The sequence below is a fragment of the Zootoca vivipara genome, chromosome 12 (genome assembly GCF_963506605.1).
Source record: "Zootoca vivipara chromosome 12, rZooViv1.1, whole genome shotgun sequence".
Lineage (NCBI taxonomy): Eukaryota > Metazoa > Chordata > Lepidosauria > Squamata > Lacertidae > Zootoca > Zootoca vivipara.
Window position 1 is genome coordinate 1201660 of NC_083287.1, and position 14587 is coordinate 1216246.

Sequence of the window (14587 nt, forward strand, 5' to 3'; positions counted from 1 at the left end):
TCAACCAGCAGATCATCATGAGGGAGAGATTGTGATTGGTTTTGTCCTGATTCTTCTCCTCCCATGGAAAAAGGTGAATATATTTATTTTAAACATGTTATCTCACATTCCTCTGAATAATGTCTGCTTACCCAGACACAGAGTGGAGGGCTGTTTCAACCCTTCATGCTGGGCCCCTCGCCCTTGGAAGCAACATCGGGGCTAGGCTGCGGGCCATGGGAAATTCCCAGGCTGGCTTCTGGAGATTGGCGCGCTTTCCCACCATTGGTTTATTTGAATTCTGGCCAATCTGGCTGAGTCAGGGGCTGTGAGGGGTATACACACAATGCCTGAGCCAAATCCAACCTACATCTGGAATGAATAAAGTTGTGCCCATTTTAAACTCCATAACGTTGTCTTGTCCACTGAGTTCCTCTTCTTGGCCCAGACCTTGCTCCCAGGGGTGGGGGTGGGGGGTGTCCCTGTGATAAAATTCTCTTTCAAGATGTCACCCTTTCTGTTTCCTGATGAATGAAGTGGAGAGTGAAGCAGGAGCACAACCTGCTCTTCCTCCCTCTTTGGGACAATTTTGAAGATGGGGGGAATCATATCAGAACAAGATACTAGTGTATCTTAAAACACTTTTTCTGCATTCAAATGCTATATGATGAAGTTTGCTCATTTCTGCAAAATCTCACAAAAGGTTATTTGCACTCTGGAATGCAACAATTTTAACCTGTAGCATCAAACTTATTGTACATAATCGACTTCTGGTGCTGATCTGCCTTAATGGCTGCTGTTCCCACATTAGTGGAGATTGTTTGCAAATGATAAACAAGGATGATTTGAGGATAATTGTCTTTGCAAGCTCCCCCCAGGACGGGGGGGGGGGGGAGTGAGCTTCACTCGCAGATCGTACATCTGAGACCTATCAGAGTACTCACCCTATACAGGCAGAATTATAAGACTGATACAGAAGCACTAGCACGTTCTCTGGAACGTACCAGGGTGCTTGGGAAACTTACTGCAGAATCAATGCAAACATCAATGGGGTTTTCTCCAGATAGTCATTTGCTTCAATTTAGTGTGAAAGAGCGGGTTTTCTGGGGGAAAGCAATGGGGCAAAGGCAGAACTGCTTGGACATAGAATCCTAGAGTTGGAAGAGACCACAAGGGCCATCCAGTCCAACCCCCTGCCAAGTAGGAAACACCATCAAAGCATTCCTGACAGATGGCTTTCAAGCCTCCACTTAAAGACCTCCAAAGGAGACTCCACCACACTCCTTGGCAGCAAATTCCACTGTTGAACAGCCAAGGAACAGCTAAGTAACTATATAGCCTTTAGAAGACATATGAAGGCAGCCCTGAATAACAAAGTTTTTTTGTTTAATTTTTATTATGTTTTAATATATGTTGGAGGCCACCCAGAGTGGCTGGGGCTACCAGTCAGATGCGTGGGGTATAAATGATAAAATTATTATTTTGGAATAATAAAATTATTATTTTGGATTATTATTATTATTATTATTATGGAAAAGGACATCCCTATTTTAATTGGAGAAATGTTAGAGGGTATGCTATAGGACAGGGGTGTCAAACTCAAATTCATCGGGGGCCGCATCAGTAGTTTGGTCACCCTCAAAGGGCCGGTTGCATCTGTAGGACTATGTGTCCACTCTTTATTATCATAAATTATTGTCACTGCATTCAATTATTACTGTTTTTTGTAATAATGTAAGTAATAACTAGCTCTGAAAGCAGAAAAATAGTCAGAATAATGGCAAGTAGATATTCAAATGTACAATTATTGTACAATTTATTGAAAAATGATTTTTGGTAACAGACAGTATTTTTTTTAAACATACAAATATTGCCAAACGCTTGGAGCTGCTGTTCAGGAAGATGGATTTACAAGGGTCCCCCATCATTCCCCTGCGCCTCACAGGGTTCTCTGGGGAGAGGGGCTTGGGTGTGGGGCTGAGTGAGGAAGCCTTCAGCCCTTCCTCATTCCTGCTGGTTGGGGGGGGGCAGAAGGGGGCTGGGTGGGGCTCCTGCTCTGGCGCTTCATGGAGCAGAGGGCAAATGTAAGAATTCTCTGCACTGCAAGCCTATGTATCTTTAATACCCAATGGAGCATAGGTTTGTATAAATGGGTGTGGAAGTGCAGCCTTGGGTTGAGCCTCATAAGTCATACGATATGCAAACATTAATGTGAACACAAGGGACCATGGATCCAGTAATCAGCAAAGCACGCAGGTATCTAGGACAAGTAAAAATGTTTTATATTCAACAAATTCTCAAACCGCTCTACTTTAGAATATTCTGTTGCAGCTAGCTGCAGCCTGCAAGTTAGTCTATTGGTCGATCCCTGCGAGGCTCTGCCCTTCTGGCCCCGCCCCCTCTCCCTGTGCAGAAGTGAAGTCGGAGTTTAACCCTTTCCGTAACGTTAGTGGCTGCTTCTGTTCGTTCCTCAGAAAACGGACCATATATCTCCCTAAAAAAAGCTCAACAACTCAAGCAGTCTCTCTGGAGTCGGCCACCCCTGATCTATATAAACTATCCAGGGAGGAATGGAGGGCTGCCTCCCTCCTGCCACCCCTCCCCTGCCAGATAATATGCCATTCTTCTCCGCTCCTTTGCTAGCCGCCCACCCCTTCCCCCTCCCCTTTTTCGCCAATCAATCCTTCTCCATTTGGGAAATTTACAGGAAACCCAAATTCGCTGTCCTTGTTGGGTGAAGCAGATTTTGAAAAGCATAACACACACACACACACACACACACACGCACAAGAGTGACACCCTGTGTGTGATTAAATGTCTTGAAATCTGCTTCTGATTTCCTCGGGAATCAGGAGGAGTTGATTTTTTCCTTCTCTTCCCCCCCCCCCACTTGGATTGAAACCTTTTTTTTAAACTCCCATTTAAAGGCAGCCCGACCTCAGTTTCTCCACTGTTGCATTTCTCCCACCCTCTCCCTTCCCACACCCCTTGCTGCTCTTTTGATCCCTCCCAGTGAAGCAACCCTTCATTGGGTAGTTCAGAGCGAGCGAGCAAGCGAGCGAGCAAGCGAGCGAGAGGGAGAAGCAGCAGCAGCAGCCAGCCCTGCCTCTGCCGCTCATTTCGGCGCCCCTGGAAGCCGCAGCTGCGGCTGCAGCGCGCTTGTCTCCTCTAGCCAGAAAGGGAGAGGGACTTTGGAGGACTTGCGGAGCTTCCGGACGAACGGCGACAAGGACAGCTTCATCGGAGGAGACGACGCGGCAGCGGAGCGCGTTGTCATCGCTGCCACCGCCCCGCCCCACATTCAACCACCGCGCCGAAAGCGAGCGCGAAGTTGCGAGAGGTGGGGTTGGGGAAGGGAGCGGCGGCGGGCCATCTCGCGAGAGTAAGAGGCGAGAACGGTTTCCCGAAAGGAGCCCCTGGGAGCTGTAGTCTCCAAGCGGAGCGCTCCCCGCGCGCCTCCAGATAGCGGCCTGTTTGTCGGTGCGGCGCTTCAGCAGCAAGGTCCCGCTGCTGGGTCCTGCTGGCTGGGGCACTCGGCGGGCCACATGAGGAGGTCTGGCGGGCCGCATTTGGCCCGCGGGCCTTGGGTTTGACACCTGTGCTATAGGATATGGGGGTGTGATAATCATGATTGCAGCGTATAATAGCATACTGTAGGCAGGCACCTATTGGACAGCTTGGATGGATGGCTGTTAGGGTGGTCACATGCATTGTCCAATAAGTTGAACAAATGTGGAGTGGGATTGCAGTCTGTCGTCATTTGATGGATTTGAATTAACAAAGGGTGCAAGCAGAGGTGTTCTGGGCTTGCTGGTATGCTTCTCCCCCAAATGCTGCAGTATTAATGCCTGATCCATAGTGGATTGTCCTGCTCTAAATCCAGCCTGTTCATCAGCTGCAATATTTCCATGTTCCACCCAAGTTTGGAGTGTCTGGCATAAAATTTGCTAATTATATTCAGTAGGCTAATTGGACAGTAGTTTGAAGGAATGTGCTTCTTTCCATGGTTTGGGTAAAAGGGCTTTGTAGGCCAAATTAGGCCCAAAGACTGGAGATTCCCAGCAATGAGGTAATGGCTCTTAGATAAAAAAAAAACACCCCTCTCTGCCCGAGAGTTGGGAAAGTCAATAGCAGTAAAAGTAGACAATATTTAGCTAGATGAACAGATGATTTGATCCAGTGTAAGGCAGCTTCATAATTTCTTAGGATCAGGGAGTTCTTTTTGCAGAACCCAATTATTAGCATATCATCAACACCTTCACACAATCTGAAGCAGCTTCATAATTTGCTCTCTGAAAAGCTGTGATGTTTGGAGTTGAATTAATTTTTGTCTCTAGATTTGATTATAGATGATGAAGCCCAGGAACACTCTCTAAATGTTTGCTTTCCATGTCGGCTAACTAAATGAATATAAGAACCATTAATTAGAGGAACATCCCATCTAACCAATGTGAAAATATCTTAACAGCATATGATGATCAATAGTCGTTGCCAGTATCAGCTTCATATAAATTATAGACATCTACTATCAAAGTCTGGCAAGTATCACTGAACAGATTTCCCTTTGTTTCCATGTGACTTGGTGTGTGATATTGCTGGCCCTTGAACTACATAGAAAATATATTATCTGAATACTGACACGTATGTCCATGCTTTGAATTGTATGTGGTAATGCTTCATATATAGAAAATTGTCTCAGTTCCCTGGAGGTGAAAATTGGTGAGATTACAGATTTTGGCCATCACCAAAAAGTCTTCAAAAAAGGCAAAACAAGGAAAGAAAGGAATCACCTGTCTTTGCTCTAGCCCTAATGGACCCCACACACATCCACCACCTGGGGAGGAAGGGAAGGTAGAAGACATAGAAAGGGATGCCAAGAAGTGGACCCCCCCCTGAGAGGGTGCTACCAATGTGGGGATCCGGAATTGGCCTCCACAGTCACTTACGGACTCATTGTTAAAACCGTGTTTATGGAAGACAATCTTACTCGGCTACGAGGGATCGCCAAAGAAGAAGACGACAAGGGGATTTTGCTGCTCTGTGCCTCACCTTGCAACACTCCCTTATTGCCCATGAAAAAACCTGTGGGGTCCGGGGGAACCCTGTCAGGTACAGGCTGGTGCAAGATTTAAGACTCATAGGACTTTGTCATCTCCAGACAGGCTGTGGTTCCCAACCCCCACAGTATTCCAAGTGCAGGGCCCACTGGCACCGCCTGGTATTCAGTAGCTGTTTTGTGTTCTGCATTTTTATCAATCCCCATCGCAGAAGAAAACCAATTCCTCTTCGCTTTCACTTGGGATGCCAGTCAACTAACCTGAAGCCATTTGCCCCAAGAATATGAAGAAAGCCACACTATTTTTCCTCAATCCCCCACAAGGATTTGCAATATATAGTTCTACCACCTGCTTCCTTTTGATTTGTATTGATGACCTCCTGATATGTCATAAGACCCACGATGACAGCCAGGCGGACACCAAATACTTCCTCACTTCTTTAGCTTACAAGGGGCATAAGGTCTCTCCAAAAAAGCTCCAGTATTGCCAACAGAATTTGAAGTATTTAGGGCACGTCTTGGGAACTGGCACCTGATCACTTATGTCAGACAGAATAGAGATTATAGAAAGGGCACTGTTGCACCAAACAAAGAAACAGCTGAGCGCGTTCTTGAGAATGAGCAGGTTTTGTAGGTCTTGGATACCTGGCTACTGAGAATTAACGAAACCAATAATAATAATAATAATAATAATAATTAATAATAATAATAATAATAATTTATTTATACCCTACCCATCTGGCTGGGTTTCCCCAGCCGCTCTGGGCCGCTTCAAAAAAATATATTTAAAAAACAATCAAACATCAAAAACTTCCCTAAACAGTTACAGGTAGGTAGCCGTGTTGGTCTGAGTCGAAACAAAATAAAAAAAATCCTTCAGTAGCACCTTAAAGACCAACTAAGTTTTTATAAAAACTTAGTTGGTCTTTAAGGTGCTACTGAAGGAATTTTTTTTTATTTTGTTTCCCTAAACAGGGCTGCCTTCAGATGTCTTCTGGAGGAGGAGTCAAGATGGCAACGGAGTAGCAAGCAGGCTTCAGAGCTCTGCTGATAATAGGACTGTAAATAGTATCAACTGCCACCCAGGGAAGTAAATTTTCCTCTTTTATTTTCTATTTTTAAACTTTTAAATTCACCAGCCTACTAAGATTTTATCAGCACGCTCTTATCTATGCTATGAAAAACACCCTGGGCAAGCTCCGTGAAGTATCCTGGGCAGGCCGACAGCTGCTCCTGGCAGTCACCACAGTGAAGCTCCTAAACTGAACAAACTGAGTGCTTTCTACCTCTTCTTTTCTTTGGTTAAGGAAACTTTTCCTTGTTTATTTCCCACTGCAATACTATGCCTGCTAGTAAACACAACAGGGACTCAGAGGAAGCAGTTTCATTACCCGCTTCCAAGAAATCTAAATTGGAGGACTTCTTTAACAAATCTGCTTTTACAGTCCCAACAAAAAACCATTTCTCTCCCCTTGAAGATGATTGTGAGGATGAGGAGAATACTCAGGGTGGGAGCGCAGAACTGGATCCAACGATGGGGCAAGCTGACCCTGTGCCTTTAAGCGAGGAAGGAATAACAAGTTGGGAGAGCACCCAATTAACTCTAATTGCAAGAATGGTTGAGCATATCTTCCAACAAATTAGAGTATTGCCTCTCAAATAACCCAGTTATCTAAAGAGGTCCACAGTTTATCAACTAATAACAAGCAGGCACTAGCAGAACACCAAAGCACCAAAGTGAAACAGCTACAAGAAGAGCAGACCCCTAAGCTCAACGGAGAACGCGTAGAGGCCTTTAAAACAAAATCTTCCTATTTAATCTTCCAACCAAAAAAGATCTGCATGATAATTCTTGGTAGACTAGATCAAACCCCTAATTGGAAAGGTGTCCAGCATTCCAAACAACATTTATCAGACTTACTTGGTATTGGACTCACAGAGATCGACTTAGTTGGAACTGAACCCTTGAACATCACAAATCAAATCCAAAAAATTATGTTAACTTTTTCCTCTACTAGGCTACAGGGTTTTACAAGTTACACTCAACCAGCTCTTAAAAATGTAAAGTATGGAAGGCCTACCAGGGGGCTGGTGCTGCTGGTTTCAACATCAACATGTATCAATTCAAAAGTGTCCCTCACTGACCACCCCTAATTTTTTAGTGTTGTCCTTTCTGATAGTCTCCAGAGAAATATTTATTGTATCTGTGTGTACATACCTCCAGTAAAGTCTTGTGGGGAACTGAGATCATATTGGGGAAAACTTGACCAACTACTTGAAAGTATAGACTCTCTGTCTCCCAACCCTCAGCTTGTTTTGGGAGGCGACTTCAATGCCCAGATTGGCCTTGTTTCCCCACAAAATACGTGATCTGGACTAAACTTGGAGGATGAACCCGAAATCTACCAGAGGGCAGCAATGGATACCATCTCTAACCGCGCAGGGAAATATCTGTGAACTTATAATTAAGCTTAACCTTTTGTTATGCAATAGGCACAGTCAAGGGGATCAAGAGGGTTATTTTACTTTTATCTCCCCCAGAGGATTTACCAGCAACATAGATTATATTCTAACATCTAATAATGTGCCAATTAACCGAGACACCTTTAGGATAATTCCCAGAGCTGAAAGTGACCACTTCCCACTTGAGTTATCTCTGACGTCATTTGTTTCTCCTGCTTTTCCTAAATTATTGGATGAAATGGAATATCTGATACTTGGAAATAAGAGGTGAAAATGGAATGCACAGGACCAAGAAAAAATGATTCAGATCCTGGATTCCCATGAATTTGTTTCATTAAAGGGGGAATTGTTGTTAGAAACAGGAAACGTAATTGGTGTGTATGAGAACATAATTAACAGAATGCGCCCATTGATGACCACAACTAGTATGATAAAAATAAAAAGTTTAAAAGACATACCTGGTTTGATAAGGAGTGTCAGAATAGTTAAAAAAGCTTATCTAGGGAACTCAGAAAATTGAAGTTAAAACATGATAAGCACAATCTTGTTATACAAGCTGAGGTAGCCCAATTACTACTTACTTACAAGCAAGAAACAAATATATTATGAGCAACAGTGGAAAGCATTGGGAGATGCAGCACTTCAAAATGATTCATGGAAATTTTGGCATATGGTCACCCAAGGTACAAATGGGCTGGGCTACTTGCTAGAAGAATCAGTCCAAGGAAAGGATTGGGTGACATATTTTACAGGAATATATGGCCCCCGATTCCGACTCACCCTCACAAGTTGACCACATTCAGTTATCAGAACTGCCAGAATGGCCAGACGTCACGCCCAACCAAATTAAGAGGCTAATCGTAAGCCAACCAGCCAATAAATCCCCAGGAGAAGACATGATCCCAGTGGAGATTTATAAGATAAGACTGGATTTCTGGTCACCCATTTTTGCAAAGCTGTTCTCGTATATTAACAGTTCAGGTCGCATACCAGAAGGGTGGAAGCTGAGCATAACTGCCCCAATATATAAAAAGGGTGATAAGAAAAATCCTGCTAATTATAGACCTATTAGTTTGTTAGATGTATGCCAGACTCCTCCTTTGGAGACTGGAAGAATGGGCAGATACAAATAAGGTGATATCTGAAGCCCAAGCAGGTTTCCAAAGAGGGAAATCCACATTGGACCAGTGCTTTGTGATGAACTTTCTGCTATGTAAATACATCCATAATTTGAAGCAAAAACTGTATGTTGCTTTTATTGATCTAAAATCAGCTTTTGATACGATTCCGAGACACGCATTGTGGCAGAAATTGGGGAAGACAAATATAGATCGCCGTCTATTATTTCTTATCAGAACATTGTATACTGATACATCGATACAAGTAAAGGTGGATCTTGCCGGCCATCTCACTACAAGAATTAAGACCACTACTGGTGTTAAACAGGGATGTATTTTGGCGCCTTTCTTGTTTAATTTTTATATTAATGACATAGTTAAAGAACTGGCGGGCCTGCAGTTTGCCCCTGTCACAATTCTTGATCAAAAACTCTCAGTTTTAAGTGTGCATGCACACGAAAGCTCATACCAAAATAAAAACTTAGTTGGTCTTTAAGGTGCTACTGAAGGAATTTTTTTATTCTCAGTTTTAATGTACGCCTATGACCTAGTACTTGTATCTAGAACCCAGGTGGGTCTGAGATGATTGCTTGCAAAAATAAGCTAATATTGTACGAGGAATGCCTTATCCATAAATTACGATAAAACACAGGTCATTGTATTTGGGAAGCACCCTAAAAAGCATGTTTGGCACCTGGACGAACACATAATAAACCAAGTAAAGACGTTCAAATACCTGGGACTGGTTTATTCAGAAACGGCATCTTGGAATGCACAGCTGTCCAATATTAAATTGCAAGCCTTTAAATTGGCAAAAGCTATTTTGAAATTTGCTGCTTGCAATGGGGGGAACCTAGTCCATAGCTGCCAAGTTATCCCTTTTTTAAAGGGATTTTCCCTTATGCTGAATAGGCTTCCTCGCGAGAAAAGGGAAAACTTGGCAGCTATGACCTAGTCAATCCAGCTCTATCAGTGTACAAAGCAAAATGGAAATAACAAAGCAAAATCAATGGCCCAGATTTTATATGGTGCAGAGGTTTGGGGTACTTCAAAAGTTTCTGGTCTGGAACCCGCACAGAACTAATTTTAAGAGCCCTTTTAGGCCTTCCCAAAGATGCCCAATCTGCCATGGTTAGGCTGGAAACTCGTATGCTGAGCATAGAGAGCCAAATAGATAAAAGAATCCTCTTCTACTGGTTCAACAGATGGACAACAATAGGTTACCCAAAAAATGCCTGATTGAGCTTGTGAATGGATTACCCCTCAAAAACTGGGTACATCACACTGCACAACTGATGGGCAAATATGATCTCTCAATGTCTGAGCTTAAGGAACTTTCCCTACATGCTCAAATTTTTTTTTTCAAATGTACCGTAAGGACACTGTCTCGTGAAAACGACTTACAGTGGTGCCTCACAAGATGAATTTAATTCGTTCCGCGAGTCAATTCGTTTTGCAAAAAATTCATCTTGCGAATCACAGTTTCCCATAGGAATGCATTGAAATTTCTTTTTTGCCCATAGGAACGCATTAATTAAATTTCAATGTATTCCTATGGGAAACCGCGATTTGCAAGATGAATTTTTCGCAAAACGAATTCGTCTTGTGAGTCACCATCAGATCGCAAGACACATTCGTCTTGCGAAAAATTCGTCTTGCAGGGCATTCGTCTTGCGAGGTACCACTGTAGATTCCATGTATTCATTCACATACGTTCCATTATATTTTAAACTTAGAGAGGCCCACGAACATACGTATTTTAATGAGTTGACTTTTGAACAACTCCAGAAAGCTTTTACAGAGTTACGATTAAACACAATAAACTCTGCTTATAGAGATGGGAGACACAGAGGCATTCCAGTAAATGAATGTGTTTGTATTAGAGCAGTGATGGCGAACCTATGACACGCGTGTCAGACGTGACACGCAGAGCCCTCACTGCTGGCATGCGCCCCATCGGCCCATTCACGCTGTTGTTGTTGTTTTCCCCCATTTGTTCTCCCGCTCCTCCAGATTGTCTCTGTTACAGCTTGTCTCCGCTGTTGCTAGTAGCCAAAGATTGTTTTTTAACCCTTTCTGTGCTGTTTTTTTCTGGCGCTTGGGCAGATTATGATTGGGTGTAACAGCATTCGTTTTTAACCTGTTCTGTGCTGGGTTTTTTGGCACTTTGGCAAACTATGTCAGTGCTGCATGTTAGTTCCAGCGAAGGTATTATTCGTCATTTATTTCTCTTCTCTTTCACCCCAAACAAGCTCAGCAGCTTTGGGGCATCCCCCCCAAAAGCAAAGCAATTTTTGCACCCCCCAAAAAAACCTCCAAAACTTTGGTTAGCAGCTCCCCCCAAAAGCTCAACAACTCTGGGCACTTTGTGATAAATAAGTGGTTTTTGGTTTGGTTTGGTCAAATAGATTTTGGTTTATTAAATACAGTTATATATTACAATTATACAATTATATGTCTTATTTGAGTTGATATAGCAACTGAGGAATTTCATTGTTCCTGCGAGGGGACAGTGACAATAAAGATCTATTCTATTCTATTCTATTCTATATGTAATGATTAAATGGGCACAAGATTTAGGACACAATATACAAATGGAAGATTGGGGGAAATTATGGAAAGTGGATTTAAAATTTACTGATTGTATAAGCTTGAAAGAGAATGACGGTATATGAAAATGATGTATCAATGGTATATGACTCCTGTTATATTCGCAAAAATGGACAGAAAAAGTTCCACTAAGAGCTGGAAGTGTAAAGAGAAAGATGGTACATTTTATCATATGTGGTGGAACTGGAAAGTAACCAAAAATTATTGGGAAATGATATATAATAAATTGAAAAAGAGTTTAAAATAACTTTTGTTAAAAAAAACCTGAAGCCTTTTTGTTAGGTATTACAAGGCAGGAATTACCAAAAAAGCAGAAGTTATTCATGTACACTTCAACAGCGGCTAGAATTTTACTAGCCCCAAAATGGAAAGATAAGATACCAATGAAAGAAGATTGGCAAGTTAAACTCATGGAAGATTGGCAGGTTGAACTCATGGAAATGGTCAAATTCATGGGAAGACTCAGAGACAATGACAAGACAAACTTTTAAAAAAGTCTGGGAACTGTACATGCTGTATTTACAAAAATACTGTAAAGAAATGGACTCACTAGCAGGGTTCAAGTAAACACAACTAAGAAAACAAGTGTAAAGGTTAAGAGATAACAGTATGGAAATTAATGCAATGTAAAATGTAACTTGAAGAAAATCTGGTATAAAAATGATATGAATATAAGAGCATTTAGCTAAAAGACAAAAAGTACGATAAATAGAATTAAGCAGAAGTAGCAAATTGTTAAAGAACCAGAAGAGGAAGTTGAGGGAAGTCACAGGGTGGTGGTGGGGGTTCATTTCATTTCATTTTTTAATATGATAAATGTGTTGAATATTAAATTGTAAAATCTATATATATATATATATATACACACACACACACACACACACACACACACACACACAAAACAAACTGGTGTGAGCCCCTGGCTTTTGGGGCTATGCTGCAGGCTTTGGACGGAGCGGCGGTTGCCTGGCGTGAGCCCTCCTCTCCTCCACCGCCACCCACCCCACACCCTAGTGCAGCCCCGAGAGTGAAAATGGTGCCCTAGCAGCGCTGCAACTATGCCGGAAGCGGCCCAGAGCCTCCTGCAGCTCTGGGGTGCCAGTTTCAGGAAAGGCACTGACTTTGATTTTGCGCCCCCTCTTGCCTGTGCCCCTGGAGGCGGCCCACTTCGCCACCCCCTAGCTACGGCCATGGTCAGCACCAACTGCATCTCAGAGGATTGGACATTCCCAAAGCGAGATGCACTGCCCTCAGGACTCTTTCCTGTATGGCTGCTATGTAGCAGATCCCACTCTTCTTCTTCTTCTTCTTCTTCTTCTTCTTCTTCTTCTTCTTCTTCTTCTTCTTTTGGTTGATTTGATTGACATCCTATGCCCTTTTAAAATCTATTTGTATGTGGGGAGGGGTTATTGGGTTGTTGTTGATGATGATGTTGTTATTTTGATTACGTACTTTGAGGTTTTATATTCTGATTTTATCCTGTGAACCACCCCATACCTGCAGGTATGGGGCGGTATATATGCCAGGTGTGACTGGAAAGTTCGGTGAATGGTCAAAGAAATTGGACAGTGAGAAATATTTGAACATACAATCAGCATAGGAAACCCACAAATGCTCCCAATTGTCTACGGAGATGAAGCTGTAACTCAAAACAAAGTGTATGAGTGGTTTAAGCATTTCTGTGAAGGGCAGCAAACCATCGAAGATGACCCTTGGTCTGGCAGACCGTCAATGAGCAGAACGGCAGCAAATGTCAGCAGAGTTTGTGAGTTATTGATGCAGGATCGGTGTTTGTCCGTCCCAATGATGGCAGAAGAATTGCATATTCCGCATGAAATCGTTACTGAGGTTACTGAGTTGTCCCACCCTCCATATTCTCCCGATCTGGCCCCACCAGTTTTCTTTCTTTTTCCAAAACTGAAATCTGCACTGAAAGGGCACAGAATTTTCCAACATTTCACACGTCCAAGCTGCTGTGACGAGGAAACTGAAAGCAGTACGAAAAGAGGACTTCTCCAGAAGTTCCCAACAGTTCTGTGAACGCTGTCAATGGTGCATTGTATCAGAGGGGGCCTCCTTTGACGATCTGTAAGGCATGTAGGTTTGAATATTTCTTGCTGTCCGATTTCTGTGACCATTCACCGAACTTTCTGGGCACACCTCGTAGTATAATAATAATAACAACAACAACAACAACAACAACAACAACAACAACTTTTAATAATGGTTTTTAATGTCTACTGGACATGATGGTTATGTTTTCTCTGCTGTTAGAGGCAAGATAACTCTGCATATCCATTGCTGGGAATCACATATGGGCAACGTACTTTTGTGCTCATGTCTAGCCTGCACTCTTTCCAGACGCCCAGCTACTGTGAGAACAGGATCCTGCCCTAGATGAGCAAATGTCCTGACCCATCTTATGTTGCATGTAAGCTTTATAGCTAAAAACTCCAGATTCTTTTATTCTCCAGTTATTGAACAGAACACACACACAAGAATCTTTTATGATCTTAATGCAGACTGAGTAACTAATATCCAAAAACCTTTCATTTAAAATGATGAATGTGTTTCTTCTGAAGGGATACTTGAGGAGTCTAACTTTGCAGTTTCCAATATAAACTAATGTACTAATGTGTGGAAAACAAATAAAAGCACCATACACCCATTGCACAGCAGTAACAAAGCAACTGCACATAAATGTCACAATTTACTTCAGTGCCCACAAGATGGCAGCATTTCAGGGCATTAGGCCTACTGTAAGTTTTCTACTTGGCAGTATCCCTGCCAAGAAAACTCCATGGACAAAGACAACAGGCATATAAAAGTTATGACGCTGGAAGATGAGCCCCTCAGGTCGGAAGGCGTCCAACATGCTACTGAGGAAGAGCGGAGGACAAGTACAAGTAGATTCAGAGCTGATGAAGCGGCTGGGCCAAAGCCGAAAGGACGCTCAGTTGCGGATATGCCTGGAAGCGAAAGGAAAGTCCGATGCTGTAAAGAAAAATATTGCATAGGAACCTGGAATGTAAGAACCATGAATAGAGGTAAGCAAGCACTGCTAATAACAAAGCCAGTGGAAGTGATGATATTCCAGCTGAACTATTTAAAATTTTAAAAGATGATGCTGTTAAGGTGCTACACCCAATATGCCAGCAAGTTTGGAAAACTCAGCAATGGCCAGAGGATTGGAGAAGATCAGTCTACATCCCAATTCCAAAGAAGGGCAGTGCCAAAGAATGCTCCAACTACCGCACAATTGCGCTCATTTCACACGCTAGCAAGGTTATGCTTAAAATTCTACAAGGCAGGCTTAGGCAGTATGTGGACCGAGAACTCCCAGAAGTGCAAGCTGGATTTC

General features: G+C 42.8%; 1 protein-coding gene across 6 annotated transcripts in view; it reads left to right on the top strand.

Annotated features, from left to right (window-relative positions):
* ADCY1 (adenylate cyclase 1) overlaps nucleotides 1–14587 on the top strand; it is a 171867-nt gene that overhangs the window by 68241 nt on the left and 89039 nt on the right. The gene's annotated exons all lie outside the window — the stretch shown is intronic.